This window comes from Curcuma longa, chromosome 12 (assembly GCF_044706935.1).
Source record: "Curcuma longa cultivar G26 ecotype Majalengka, Jawa Barat chromosome 12, ITB_CL_G26_1.1, whole genome shotgun sequence".
NCBI lineage: Eukaryota > Viridiplantae > Streptophyta > Magnoliopsida > Zingiberales > Zingiberaceae > Curcuma > Curcuma longa.
In genome coordinates, this window is record NC_133872.1 from 10265873 (window position 1) to 10280232 (window position 14360).

General features: G+C 38.9%; 1 pseudogene; it reads right to left on the bottom strand.

Annotated features, from left to right (window-relative positions):
- Positions 1 to 13949, bottom strand: part of LOC141842655 (serpin-Z1C-like) — a 23771-nt pseudogene extending 9822 nt beyond the window's left edge.
- Positions 13950 to 14360: the final 411 nt, after the last annotated feature.

The following is a 14360-nucleotide window of genomic DNA, read 5'->3' on the forward strand; positions in this document are numbered from 1 at the left end:
GCATGCTTCATCACATAACCTCTGATCTCTTGCTGCTAAAGGTTTTTTTGGTTCTATTAAATTTGAATCTTTTGATTGTGTGCATTGCAAGCTTGGCAAACAACCAGCACTCTCTTTCTCAAATAATCATTCTATTGCTGATAAACCTTTTTCCCTAGTTCACTCAGATATTTGGGGGCCCTCTCCCATTGGAACGTTCAAAGGTTATCGATATTTTGTAATCTTTGTTGATGATTATTCCCGATTCACTTGGATTTATTTCTTGAAAAATCGTTCCGAACTTGCCTCAACTTACTCCACTTTTGCAAAAATAATTCAAACACAATTCTCATGTCCTATTAAAACACTCCGCACTGACAATGCTTTGGAATATAATGATTCTACCTTTCTCAATTTTCTTTCTGCCCAGGGCACTGTTGTTCAACGTTCATGTCCTTACACTTCACAACAAAATGGTAGGGCTGAACGTAAACATAGGCACATTCTAGATACTGTTCGTGCCATGCTCCTTTCTGCTTCGTGTCCTGATCGGTTTTGGGGAGAAGCTGCCCTTATTGCTGTCTATACAATCAACCGGATGCCTTCTTCTGTACTTCAGGATGCCATTCCTTTCGAGAAACTCTTTGGTCAGCCACCAGATTACTCCATTCTTCGTCCATTTGGCTGTGTCAGTTTCGTCCACCTTCCCCCACATGAACGAAACAAATTGGAGCCTCAGAATCGTCTGTGTTGTTTGTTGGGATATGGGGTAGAACATAAAGGCTATCGTTGTTGGGATCCTGTGTCAATCGAATTCGTATTTCTCGTCATGTCACCTTTTGGGAACATAAGATGTTCTCTTCTGAGTCCAAGTTTACCATTCCTTTTCATACTGATTCTCCTTTCTTTGTTTTGGATCCATCTCCTTCTTCTGCAGATCCCGAGCTCACACAGATTCATGTTGACACTGCCGATGCTTCCCCGTCAACGACTGATTCCTCTTTCTTTGTTTTGGATCCATCTCCTTCTTCTGCAGGTCCCGAGCTCACACAGATTCCTGTTGACACTGTCGATGCTTCCCCGTCACCTCAAGCTAACTCATCTGCGTCTCCTGAACAAGCATCTCAAGTCCCTGCTGCCACTGGTCGACGTTCAACCCGTGTAAGTCGTCCTCCTTCTCATCTCCTTGATTACCATTGTTTCTCTGCCATTCTATCTAACCATGAGCCTAGGACTTTTCGTGAGGCAAACTGTGATCCAATGTGGCGTGAGGCTATGTCTGAGGAACTGCAGGCTCTTGAGAAGACTGGGACTTGGGATATAGTTGATCTACCACCTGACAAGAAACCTATTAACTGCAAATGGGTGTACAAGATCAAAACAAATTCTGATGGATCTGTTGAGCGCTACAAAGCTCGTCTTGTGGCCAGAGGTTTCTTACAGGAGTACGGCATTGACTATGAAGAGACATTTGCTCCTGTTGCCCGTTTGACTTCTCTACGTTGTCTTTTGGCTATTGCTGCTGCTCGTCGATGGTCTCTTCACCAGTTGGATGTGAAGAATGCTTTTCTTCATGGAAATCTTTCTGAGGAGGTTTATATGAGTCCGCCGCCAGGTTCAGACATTTCGGGGAAGGTATGTAAGTTACGTCGTGCTCTTTACGGTCTGAAGCAGGCACCACGAGCTTGGTTCGCCAAGTTCAGCTCAGCACTTATTCAGTATTGGTTTACCGCCTCTCCCTATGACTCTGCTTTATTCATTCGTCGCTCCTCATCCGGGATTATTATTCTATTGTTATATGTTGATGATATGGTGATCACTGGAGACGATGCCTCTGGAATATCTGATTTACAGACCTATCTTCATCAGCATTTTGATATGAAGAGTCTTGGTAAGCTGCGTTACTTTCTAGGTCTTGAGATTTCCGACACGGCAGATGGTATCTATTTGTCCCAGGCAAAGTATGCTTCTGACCTCATCTCCCGTGCTGGTCTGACTGACAGCAAGACTGCATCAACTCCACTTGAGGCAAACTGTCGTCTCACTCCTCTCGATGGCGCCCCTCTTGAGGACCCCACACTCTATCGCCAGTTAGTGGGCTCCCTAATATATCTGACAGTCACTCGTCCTGACATAGCTCATGCAGTTCACATCGTTAGTCAGTTCATGATTAGTCCCTGTACAGCTCATCATTCTACTGTATTACGTATTCTTCGCTATGTTAAGGGCACTCTTCTACATGGTCTTCACTTCTCTGCAGATTCATCATTGGTGCTCACTGGTTACTCTGATGCTGATTGGGCAGGCGATCCCACTGACCGACGCTCCATCACTGGTTATTGTTTCTTCTTGGGTGATTCCCTTGTTTCCTGGCGAAGCAAGAAACAGACTGTCGTTTCTCGTTCCAGTGCTGAGTCAGAGTATCGTGCACTTGCTGATTCTACTTCCGAGCTTCTTTGGATTCGACGACTTCTCTCTGATCTTGGCATTCCTCAACCACCTGCCACCGATCTTCATTGTGATAGTCAGAGTGCCATTCAAATTTCTCGAAATGATGTGTTTCATGAGCGCACTAAGCACATCGAGATCGATTGCCATTTTGTACGGCAGCATGTTGGTGCTGGCACTGTGCAATTGCAGTCCGTGTCTACCGAACATCAGATTGTAGATATCTTCACCAAGTCTCTCTTGCTGGGTCGCTTCTATGTGTTATTGAGCAAACTAAAGCTGATCTCTACTCTACCACCTTGAGTTTGAGGGGGGGTGTTAGAATATTTAATTTATTATATATTAAATATTCTGTTTAGAATAAATCGTCTAGAATAAGTCCCTATACTCATGTATAAATAGGGACCTATGGCTTGTAATATTTCAATTAATTCAGAATAGAAATATTTCCGACAAGACTCTTCGTGAGTTAGTGTCATTCTCTTTAATTTGACTGTCTTCAAAACTCACTAGAGATTCTTTTAAACAATCTTTTAATGGTTGTGAGATTTAAGGCATTCATTGCCCTCAAGCTCCTAACTAAATTTGTTTGGCAAGAAAAAAATATATATGTTATTGAAGTTGGGTACACTTCCATTCTTACCATTTAGTGTCTATGAAAATTTGTTTATAGGTTAGTAAGACCTGCATTTCGCATAAATTGTCTACTGTCAATGGTAAAATAATGTTTAACTTTAGTGATTGTTAATATTGTACTCTATGACACTGTCAACTATCAAAGGAGGATTGGATGGCATATGAAGGAAGCTCAGAGACTCTAGTGCATCCAATGGATCGAAGGCTTAATACGAGGTGGACTTGAGGGCGAGGAGCATCAACACTGTTTAAGACCTATTGGCATGAAAGTTGTAAGAGATTAGGAGAATTATTGCAATCTCGACTTTTTCTTATGAGCAATATCATTGGGGATGACATTGTTGGTGCTGGAAGCACCATGGTGAATCCAAAATTTTGATGTACGACCAAGTATAAAGTTAAGTTTCGTTGAGATTTAATATTTTTATGTCAAGTGAAGTAGATTACTTGATAAAGTGTGAAACCCTAGTTGGGAAATAGGCAAGTGGTTAAGTTCTAGTGAAGCTAGGTAAGCACCAAGTCCTGGTTGGAAATCAGGATAGTAACTAAGTTTTGGTTGGGAAACAAGTAGAAAATTTTTAGTTGGGAACTAGGTTGACAAGTCCAAGCAGAGTCAGCGGGAGCTGAAATCTTGATAGACAAGTCCAAACAGAGTCAGCTGAGCTAAAGTCTTGGCAAATAAGTCCAAGTGGATTCGGTTGAGAGCTAAACTTGGCAAATCATACTAGATGGGTCAGCTGAGAGCTGAACATCTAGTAAAAGTACGTATGAGTAAATTTACATTATATTCTACTCATTAGTAACCAATACAAGGAAGTTAAACTCGATGGTTCTAGGCGATTGGAGGGAGTCCGAACGACTGCATGGTGATAACCCTCGATTGACGGAGTCGAGGCTTACCAAGCGACCGAAGAAGGGGTGAGCGACCGCAAAGTTTGAGCGACCAAGATTACTTCTAGGCGACCGAGGATAATGAGATCCAGCAATCCAAGTGAGACAGTAAAGATCAGGTTTGATCAAGCTCCAAGCGACTGGAAGGTGTCCAGTCGATTGGAGACCGCGGACGACGTTATTTATTGGATAAACGTCATATCCACGTCAGCAGCGTCCAGGTGATCGAAGAGCATCTAGTCGACTGGGGCTTGCCATGCTCTTGACATGCTTGTTGCACCATCCGTACTCTTCGATCTGTTGCAACGACATGCTGAGACTCCAAGCTTCAACTTCCAATACGACAACAACTAACGTAAATTTGCATCTCATATTTGTTGTCATACATTGTTAGTCATATATTTTGAGCTTATAATTTTTAGATTCTTTTTAAGATTTTTTCACCTCTAGAATCTTTCTAGAAAAGGAGTTTATCGAAATAAGAATCATATTTTTTTTATGCTTTATGTCGTTACAATTTGTGTTGCTTGATAAAATCCTTGTATGCTTAATTTGTTAAGTTAGGCCAAAATATTGATAATACTATTGTTATCAATTTATTACATGCTTGATTTGTTAATTTAGAACAAGTGCATAAGTTATATTTTTGATAAAGTGTTAAGTAATTGAGTGTTTATCTTCATTCCGCTACATTACTCTGTTAGTATTAATTTCTATTTACTTAAATTATTAAGCTTATAAAATTCGTAACACTATTCACCCCCCTCTAGCGTCGAGTTCGATCCTACAAATTGGTATCAGAGGTGGTTGAGCTGATAGTATGCTAGAAAAGCTCGATTAGGTGCATGTCTAGGAAGAGTAAGGAATACCCTACCTGGTACATCTAGTCAACTGGAACTAGCCGAAGTTACCCCACTTCGTTCTAAACCAGTTAGACCAAGGGATTGTATTAAAGCCAATCAAGTTTAAGGTTCTTATTTTGGCTTTATTTTATAAAGTAGCCATTGTTTCGATATCCAAGAAGGCACTGTGCCTCGCCACGACCTATAAGCTAAGTTAGGAACATTTTATTTAACTAACCCAAAGCAAAACCTGAATATAACTTAGGATGAATTTTGTGTTTTGAGTCAAGATCAAATCAACTTAAAAACTTAACTCTAACTCAACCTAAACTAATTTTTTTTAACCCTAAGCTCAATGACCTTGTAAGAAGGTTACAACGCAACCCATTCTCCCCGATTTAATGGTAATAACTTTGCCTATTGGAAAGAAAAGATGGAATACTATCTCATGAATGAGATAGATAACTAGATGATAATCAATGTAGGATTTGAACTACCTAGAAATCCAAATGGCGAGTCTTCTTACTTCAGTCACTAGACAAGTGACACTAAAAAGAAAGCTCAAGCAAATGCTCGAGCCACAACCACACTTCAATGTGGTTTAATTCAGGAACAACTGAGTAAAGTCGGACCCTTTAGCAGTGCTAAAGAGTTGTGGGAAAAGCTCATTGAATTCCACGAAAGCTCAATCAACTCACAGACCGCTAAGAAGGATTTATTACTGAGCCAGCTTCAAAAAATCCAAATAAAGGATAACGAATTCGTAAGTCAATTGCCTAGCCCATTCAAGGAAATCCTGAACGGCATTCATGCAATCGACGAACAAGTCAATAATCGTGACTTAATTAGGTATAGCTAAAAGTCTTCCCAAGAATAACTCTATGGGCATTCATGGTAGATGCTTACAAAGTATCTAAAGACCTATCCTTAATAAAATTGGATGAATTTTTCTATGACTTTGAACTTCATGAACATACCAACCTAGATCAAAAGGAAAATGGTATAACCTTAATTACTGATAAAACTGATAGACTCAAACCTAAACTTAGGTCAAAACTCAAACCTAAGGAAGAAATCGAATCTGAGTCCGAATCATCGACGACTGAAGATGACTTATCTTCAAAAGTTGCGAATCTGATTAAACGGATAATCCGATGAAAGAGATTTTCCAAGAAGTTTGTAAAAAAAATCTTGAGAAATGATCAAGCCAATGTTTGTTGCTTTGAATGCAACAAGAAAGAACACTTCGAATCAGATTGTCCACTCCTAAAAGATAAAGAAAAAGATAATCATAAAGACAGAAAGAAAAAAAACACTCAAGGCGACTTGGAATGAGTCCTCTTCAGAATCTAGATCAGACTTAGATCAAGTTAATCTACTAACCTTAGTAGCTACTCAAGAGGCATACAAATTTGAATCTGACTTCGACTTTGAGTTAGCTTCTGAGTTTAGTCAAATTAGTGACTCAGATGAGTCAACAAGTGAGGAAACAAACTCAATTACCAAAAAATATTACCTCACTATATCATATCTGACTAGAACTCTAGCTAAGTATAAGTCACAAGTCAAATTTTTACTTAAGGAAGTCAAACAACTTAAGGAAAAGACTACTTCTGACTCATCCACTAAGGTTACTCAAGTTGGAACCTTAATTTAATTGTCAAAACTTGAGGAAGAGAATTCTAACTTGAAAAACCAAGTTAGTGAGCTAAAGTCAGCACTAAGCAAGTTCACATCTAGATCCCAGTTGTTGAATATGATGCTTAGAACTAGACGAGCTACTTACAATAGGATTGGACTTGGTTTAGCTCAAATCAAAACTATGTCTCTTACTTATCCTTAGTAAATCGAAATGTCAAAAGTAAGATAGCCTAGATTCCAAAGTCTTACCTAGTCAACCAAGTAGGAAATCAATATTTTTGGGTACTTAAACAACATATCCACATAATTCATGCTAATGCTTGCAATATTATCCAAAATGCTAGATTAAAATGTGTTAGACCTTCCAAGTAGAGGAGCTATTTTTTAGCTGTTAGACTAGGATTGATTTGAACCATGTTTATTTTTAAAAATGATAAAATATTCTTTTAAAAATTTATATACTTATTTTATTTTATTACAACTGGATTTAGCCTAGATATCTACCGTAGACTGCATGCACCTAGAGATCTAGTCAGCCAGCATCTCATAAAGCACCTAAGGAATAACTTGTTTGTGTATTGTGAAACATAGAAAAGGTATGAGATGCAGAGGGCTAGAGCCTAGATTTCAAATACTTATATCCGTGCATTAATCATGGCTAAAAACTTAATATCGATCAAGCTAGTCCCAACAACAAGTAGGGACTTAAACCAATTATTAGAAAAATTCTCTCATAGTTCAAAATATTTAGACATCATTTTTGAGAGCCAACGGGTTAACCATAATAAGATTAAATTAGGATGCAACTCAAAATCTAAAGAAAAGGGCTACTCATCAATCATCAATAAGACGTCAACCCAACCCAAATAATTTATAATGAGACCTTATTGGGATGCAATTAGCTAAAAATATACCCAAGAAGTGGGCCCTTAAGAGGTATTTAGTAAATCTTATTAGGCCCAATTTGTATTGGTTGCCCAAAACCTTCTTTCTTTTTAGATTAGGTTAGGTGGTGCCAATGAATGGGGAAAATAATTATTTCACTCTTAGTGAGTTGGCACATCAATTAGAGTTTATACTCATCTAAATAATATGATTCATGTATGTTTGTAATTGCATTTAATGGGCAATTAAGGATTGAAATATTATTCAAGATAAATTGGGTGATTTATGATTTGCATTTTATATGATTTGAATGTTTATATGCATGAAATGATTACAATTTATACGATAGGCATACTCATGATGCATGGTTGGCAAATTTATAGATTTTATTAATATGCTCACATACAATAGGATGATGATATTTTAGTTTCATGATATTTGTTTTGATGCATTAATTAGACCAAATCAAATTTATGAATTAATCATGCAAATAATAATCAGTCATAGGATAAGCTAGTGTACTCAATCATATATACTTACACTACAAGAAAATCGGTAATTAACAACACTCAAAAGACATCGGTTTTATGCCAAAACCGATGTCTTTTACTTTTTACAACGGTTTTAACAAAAACCGATGTCTTTGAGAGGTTGATTGGAGCCTACAACAACGGTTTTTGAAGACTACGACAACGGTTTGAAAATCGTTATTTATATGCGCTTTTTTGTAACGACAACAACGGTTTTGGAAGCTATAACAACGATTTAAAACCGTTGTATATTTTCGCTTTTTTCTTTCCCTCTCCCCCCGCCCCCCCCCCCCAAATATTTTTACATCCCGCTGATCTTCCACTGCGCGCTTCCAAAACCCCTAAACCTGACTTCCACTGCGCGCTTCCAAAACCCCTACACCCGACTTCCACTGCGTTCTTCCCAAAACCCCTACACCCGACGTTTGTGCTTCCCACTCCTGCTCCATCGGCGACGAAGCCCGTCTTCTCCCGGCCTCTTTCTTCCGCCCTTGGTTGATGAGGCAGTGGTTTCTCTATCTGACGATCGTGATGATATTCCAGCTCCATTATTTCCGTGCTCTGCCTTTACCTTCTTCGATACATAGTTGACGTTCCAGGTGAAAGCTGAGGGATCGTCTCTGTGTTGCGTGGATGTTGTGTTTAAGCTAGAGGCCTTGTGTGGAAGATAAAAAGGTGAGGTTTTTTTTTGTTTCTCTCGGATTTGTGGTTAAAGGCACTCCCTTTTTGCTGATCTTCACTGTGCTTCGTCTCTGGTGGATCTCTGCGACTTTTTTGTTCTTCTTTTCTGCGCTTTAGCTTATCGGTGTTTGCTGACTTGTGTTTTTATTGACTTGTGCTCTGCCTTTACTCTTTTTTTCATGATTTTGGTAATATTTGTGGATTCATCTCTTTGTGGCAAATCTGACCGTATTGATGAGACATTTTGCATTTTTAAGACTCTTCGTGAGTTAGTGTCATTCTCTTTAATTTGACTGTCTTCAAAACTCACTAGAGATTCTTTTAAACAATCTTTTAATGGTTGTGAGATTTAACGCACTCATTGCCCTCAAGCTCCTAACTAAATTAGTTTGGCAAGAAAAAAATATATATGTTATTGAAGTTGGGTACACTTCCATTCTTACCATTTAGTGTCTATGAAAATTTGTTTATAGGTTAGTAAGACCTGCATTTCGCATAAATTGTTTACTGTCAATGGTAAAATAATGTTTAACTTTAGTGATTGTTAATATTGTACTCTATGATGCTATCAACTATCAAAGGAGGATTGGATGGCATATGAAGGAAGCTCAGAGACTCTAGTGCATCCAATGGATCGAAGGCTTAATACGAGGTGGACTTGAGGGCGAGGAGCATCAACACTGTTTAAGACCTATTGGCATGAAAGTTGTAAGAGATTATGAGAATTATTGCAATCTCAACTTTTTCTTTTGAGCAATATCATTGGGGATGACATTGTTGGTGTTGGAAGCACCATGGTGAATCCAAAATTTTGATGTATGACTAAGTATAAAGTTAGGTTTTGTTGATATTTTTTTTTGTGTCAAGTGAAGCAGGTAACTTGATAAAGTGTGAAACCCTAGTTGGGAAATAGGCAAGCGGTTATGTTCTAGTGAAGCTATGTAAGCACCAAGTCCTAGTTGGAAATCAAGACGATAACTAAGTCTTGGTTGGGAACCAAGTAGAAAATTTCTAGTTAAGAACTAGGTTGACGAGCCCAAGCAGAGTCAGCGAGAGCTAAAATTTTGACATACAAGTCCAAACAGAGTCAGCTGAGAGATGAAGTCTTGACAAATAAGTCCAAGTGGAGTCGGTTGGGAGCTGAACTTGGCAAATCATACTAGATGGGTCAGCTGAGAGTTGAACATCTAGTAAAAGTATGTTGAGTAAATCTATATATTATATTCTACTCACTACGTGTAACCAATACAAGGAAGTTAATCTCGACGGTTCTAGCTAGACGACCGGAGGGAGTCCGAACGACTGCATGGTGATAACCCTCGATTAACGGAGTCAAGACTTACCAAGTGACTGAAGAAGGGGTGAACGACCGCAGAGTCTGAGCGACCAAGAATACTTCCAAGCGATCGAGGATAATGAGATCCAACAATCCAAGATAAGGAGTAAGCCTAATAGGTTAGATACACTTACAGGATTAGACTTGTTTGCATATTTGTATGCTTGTCTTATATGAACCAAGAGCTGGAAGAAAGACGGAAAACAAATGAAGGCAATCGGATGCAATCAGACCAAGTTTGGAGTGAACTAGACTTGATCCGATTTAGGATTGATAGATTGAAAAACTGATTCGATACACTGATAAATCTGATAAAGATGAGATCGTGAGGGTCTTATCCAAATCGCAAAGAATTTGATCATTCGGATAAGATTTGAATAAGATCGATAGACTGAAAAAGTTCTAAAAAAGAAACCTCGAGCAGACATTCAAGATCACCAATATTACTACTACTTCTCCTCGTCTCTGTGCTCGAAACAATACTCGAAGCTCTATGATCGACAAAGCTCCAGGAGGGGTGTGTTATTCTCAGGACTTCTGGATCGACTCGACTAAAGACTTGCTTGTTATTAATTAAGTATCTAGACTTTATTTCTTTATATTTGATTGTACTTAATTTGTAAGGGGTTTCTCCGCCTCCGAAAAAGTTTTGGAAAGGAGATACGCTAGTGGATGAGCGCTTCCCGTACATAGGCCTTGGAGTACCAACCTTAGGAGTTTGGAACCAAGTGAAGTCTTAATGTTTTCTATCTTGTATTTTATTGTTTGTATATTCCACTGCGACTAACTTTGATAGAAAGAACGAACACAAAGAAAATGAATAAAAGGAGATTGATATTCACCCTCTTCTATCGATCCCCACAATCCTATATAAAGCATTGTTGCTGCAATAATTGAAGGGAAGCATGCTTTAAGGGGGAGGTTCACCTTCAAGGCATGCATTTTGAAAAGGTAGTAAGCTCAAGATTGAGCTTTAAAGAAAATGGAAGATAGGGAACCTCCATTGAGATGTTGACATGAGTTTGGAATGAAGGAGCATAATAGATTTAGTGAAGACTTTTTTTATGTATGCCAAAGGGAGAGAATGAAGAGTTTAAGTTAGGAAATATTTATTTATGTTTTGGCATAAGAAATGGGATGTTGGGCTAATGGGCTTGGTTAACTTAAACATATTGTCAAGTGCAATTGACTTCTGGTCAAGCATGACCAAGCTCAAGGTGGCTCGAGTTAGATTTCGATGTTTGATCAATATGTTTATTAGTTGAGTGCAATATCAAGTATGTCAATGTTAAGCAGATACTTGACAAGTGATCAATATTTGAGAGCGAGATGTCGAGAAAAGGGGAGATTATTAGAGAGGGAGATTGTTAGTGCAATCGACATCAGATCAAAGTTGACCAAGATTGTTTTAGGTGTCGATGGTTAATGGTTGAACGAAAAATCAAGTAGGTCAAGGTTGACTAAATACTTGATAGTGGAGAAGTTCATCAAGACTTTGCAAGGGAAGTTCATAGGGAGTTAGCAAGGGTGAAGTTTAAGTGAGCCACGGTTAATTAGACACTTGGGGGTTGGAAATCCAACATAGAGTTGACAAGGATGAATTCTAAATGGGTCATGGAGGATCAAACACTTGGCATGAGAAATAAAATCCAAGTGGGTTATAGAGGATCTGATATTTAGCATGAGACCTGAAGTTCAAGTAAGTCAAAGTTGATTGAACACTTGACAATGATAGAAGTCCTAGCAAGACATGGTGGACCGAATGTTAAGCATAAAGAGTGAAATCCTAGTAGGTCATGGATGACCGAATGTCAAGTACGAGATAAGAAGTCCAAATAGGTCAAAGAGGATTGAATGTTTGACAATAGAGAAGTCCTAGTAAATCAAAGTTGACGGTATGTTACGTAAGTGAAGTCTCGGCAGGTCAAGGTTGATCAAATGCTACGCAATGAAAGTCATGGTAGGTTAAGGTCAATTGAATACCAGACAAAGTGAGAGTTCAACCTTTGGTCAGACTAACATAGAGGTATGAGTCAACTATTATGGGATTAACAATCGACTGATGAACATGAAACCTCGAGTTCAAGATTAGAGAGGGTTTAAGGGGGTTTACGGTGTGATCAATCGACTGCTAAGTATAAGCAGTCAATTGTTGTATAACTCGAGTGGTGCACTCGACTCATAACATTGTTGAAGCAAATAGAAAGTTTCTAAGTAGATTCGGGAACTCGACTAATCATCATCAATCGATTGATGGGTACCATCAGTTGACTATTATCCCCGATGTTATGCTAGATGGAGCCATTAAGCAAAGCAATGTTCGATTCTGGCTACAGCATTCAACTGATGGGAGCTAGCAGTCGTTGTTAGACAGTTTTTAGCCTCGACTTGAAGCTTATGAGAGAGAATTTCGTGGAGGATTTTGGATGCCAGTTCTTGGAGATTTTGAAGGGAAGTGTTGCTACATTCTAAACCTTCAGGAGACATTTTAAAAGCAACAAAGAGCATGTAAAGCAAAGATTTCTTATGTAAATAACTTATTTACATTATGTTCATTTTCACCTTTATTTGTATTTGGTTTGTTTGCTTGTAAGAACAGGTTTGTAAAATATTTTTCCCCTTTTGGAAGGTATCCGAAAAGGAGAAGGTATAGTGGTGCTATCATTAAGCTTTAGATTGTGGAGTAGGAACAAGGAATTCCAAACCAATTAAAAAATTAGTTTGTTGTATGTATGATGCTTTGTTTCTTATGTTTATTTCCGATGTGCATTAACATTTTATAGGCGAGCACGACAAATAAAAAATAGAAGTGAATCAGTATTCATCTCCTTTAGTGATGTTACTAGTCCTAACAACATGTAGGGACTTAAACCAATTATCAGAAAAATTCTCTCATAGTTCAAAATATTTAAACATCATTTTTGAGAGCCAAAGGGTTAACCATAATAAGATTAAATTAAGATGCAACTCAAAATCTAAAGAAAAGGGCTACTCATCAATCATCAATAAGACATCAACCCAACCCAAATAATTTATAACGAGACCTTATTGGGATGCAATTAGCTAAAAATATACCCAGGAAGTGGGCCCCTTAAGAGGTATTTAGTAAATCTTATTAGATCTAATTTGTATTGGTTGCCCAAAACCTTCTTTCTTTTTAGATTAGGTTAGGTGGTGTCAATGAATGGGGAAAATAGTTATTTCTTTTCTTCTGCAAAAAAGAAGAATTGGCACATAAAAAAATGATAAATCCCAGTTAGCCCCATTAACTATCTCTGGGGTGACCGATCCGGTCCCACAGAAGTTTCCCATCGGCCACCAAGATAAATCGGGAAGTGCACGTAGCGGCTAACCCAGACACCTAGCATCCTTTGATTGCGCTCCCCATTTGGAGGAAAATTCCTGTAAATGCGCCGTAGCTGGGGATCGAACCGTAGGTGCCGGGGTGACAACCTGGGTGTACTATTGCGGCATCATTGCCTCGGGGATAAAACTGTAGTGGATAAACTTTTTATAGTGATCGGCCCCATCGCCGAAACGGTCAATATTAGAAAACCCCCTAAGGAATTTTTTGGAGGCACGCACATCAATTAAAGTTTATACTCATCTCAATAATACGATTCATGTATGTTTGTAATTCCATTAAATGGGCAATTAAGAATTGAAATATTATTCAAGATAATATTGCGATCGATCTCTTACTCGATGCTGGAAGTCAACCGGCTTTGCCACGGCTCCGTAGATTCTGGAGGCCACCTCTTGGAACGATGACCTCAAGATCAACGATCCGTCCACCCACAAGCCGTTGATGAACGACAGGTGCGGCGCGGTTTCGTCGCAGTTGCTCACGCGAACGGTGGCCATGAGTTGGTCGGCTGCGAGGTTGAGGTGATCCATAGTCGGGGAGCCCAAGAAAGAGAGCATCTCGTCCAGAGTCGAGCCGTTGGCGCCAGCAGCTGCGAAGGCGAGAGCCGCGTGGAGGGAGATCGGGGAGAAGACGAAGTTGGAGTCAGAGGCGGCCGCCCCGAGGCCGGCGCGCTCGGCCAGGCGGAGCCACGCCACGGCAGCGGTGGAATTCATGGCGGTGCAAAGTGGAAACAGCAGACGGAGTGGCAGCGGCGACGACTTGTTATGACACCGCCAATGAATGTAAATAATGTATTCATTGAACTTAAAAAATTGCGAACTAAGAAAATATTAATTTTGATTCTATAAAAATTGTTACCTATTTATGTAATTTTTTATTATATTAATTTAAATATTTTCTTAATTCGCAATCATTTCACGTTGTATTATATTAATATTTTTTCTAAATTAATATAATAAAAAATTACATAAATAGGTAACAAGTCGCAATTTTTATAGAATCAAAATTAATATTTTCTTAGTTCTTTTAGCCATGTAAAATAGAAAATGTCAGCTGTAATTTGAGGATTGATCACCGCCCGAGTTGGCCAATGAGAACCCTTGCCTTTAATGTGATGATGCACC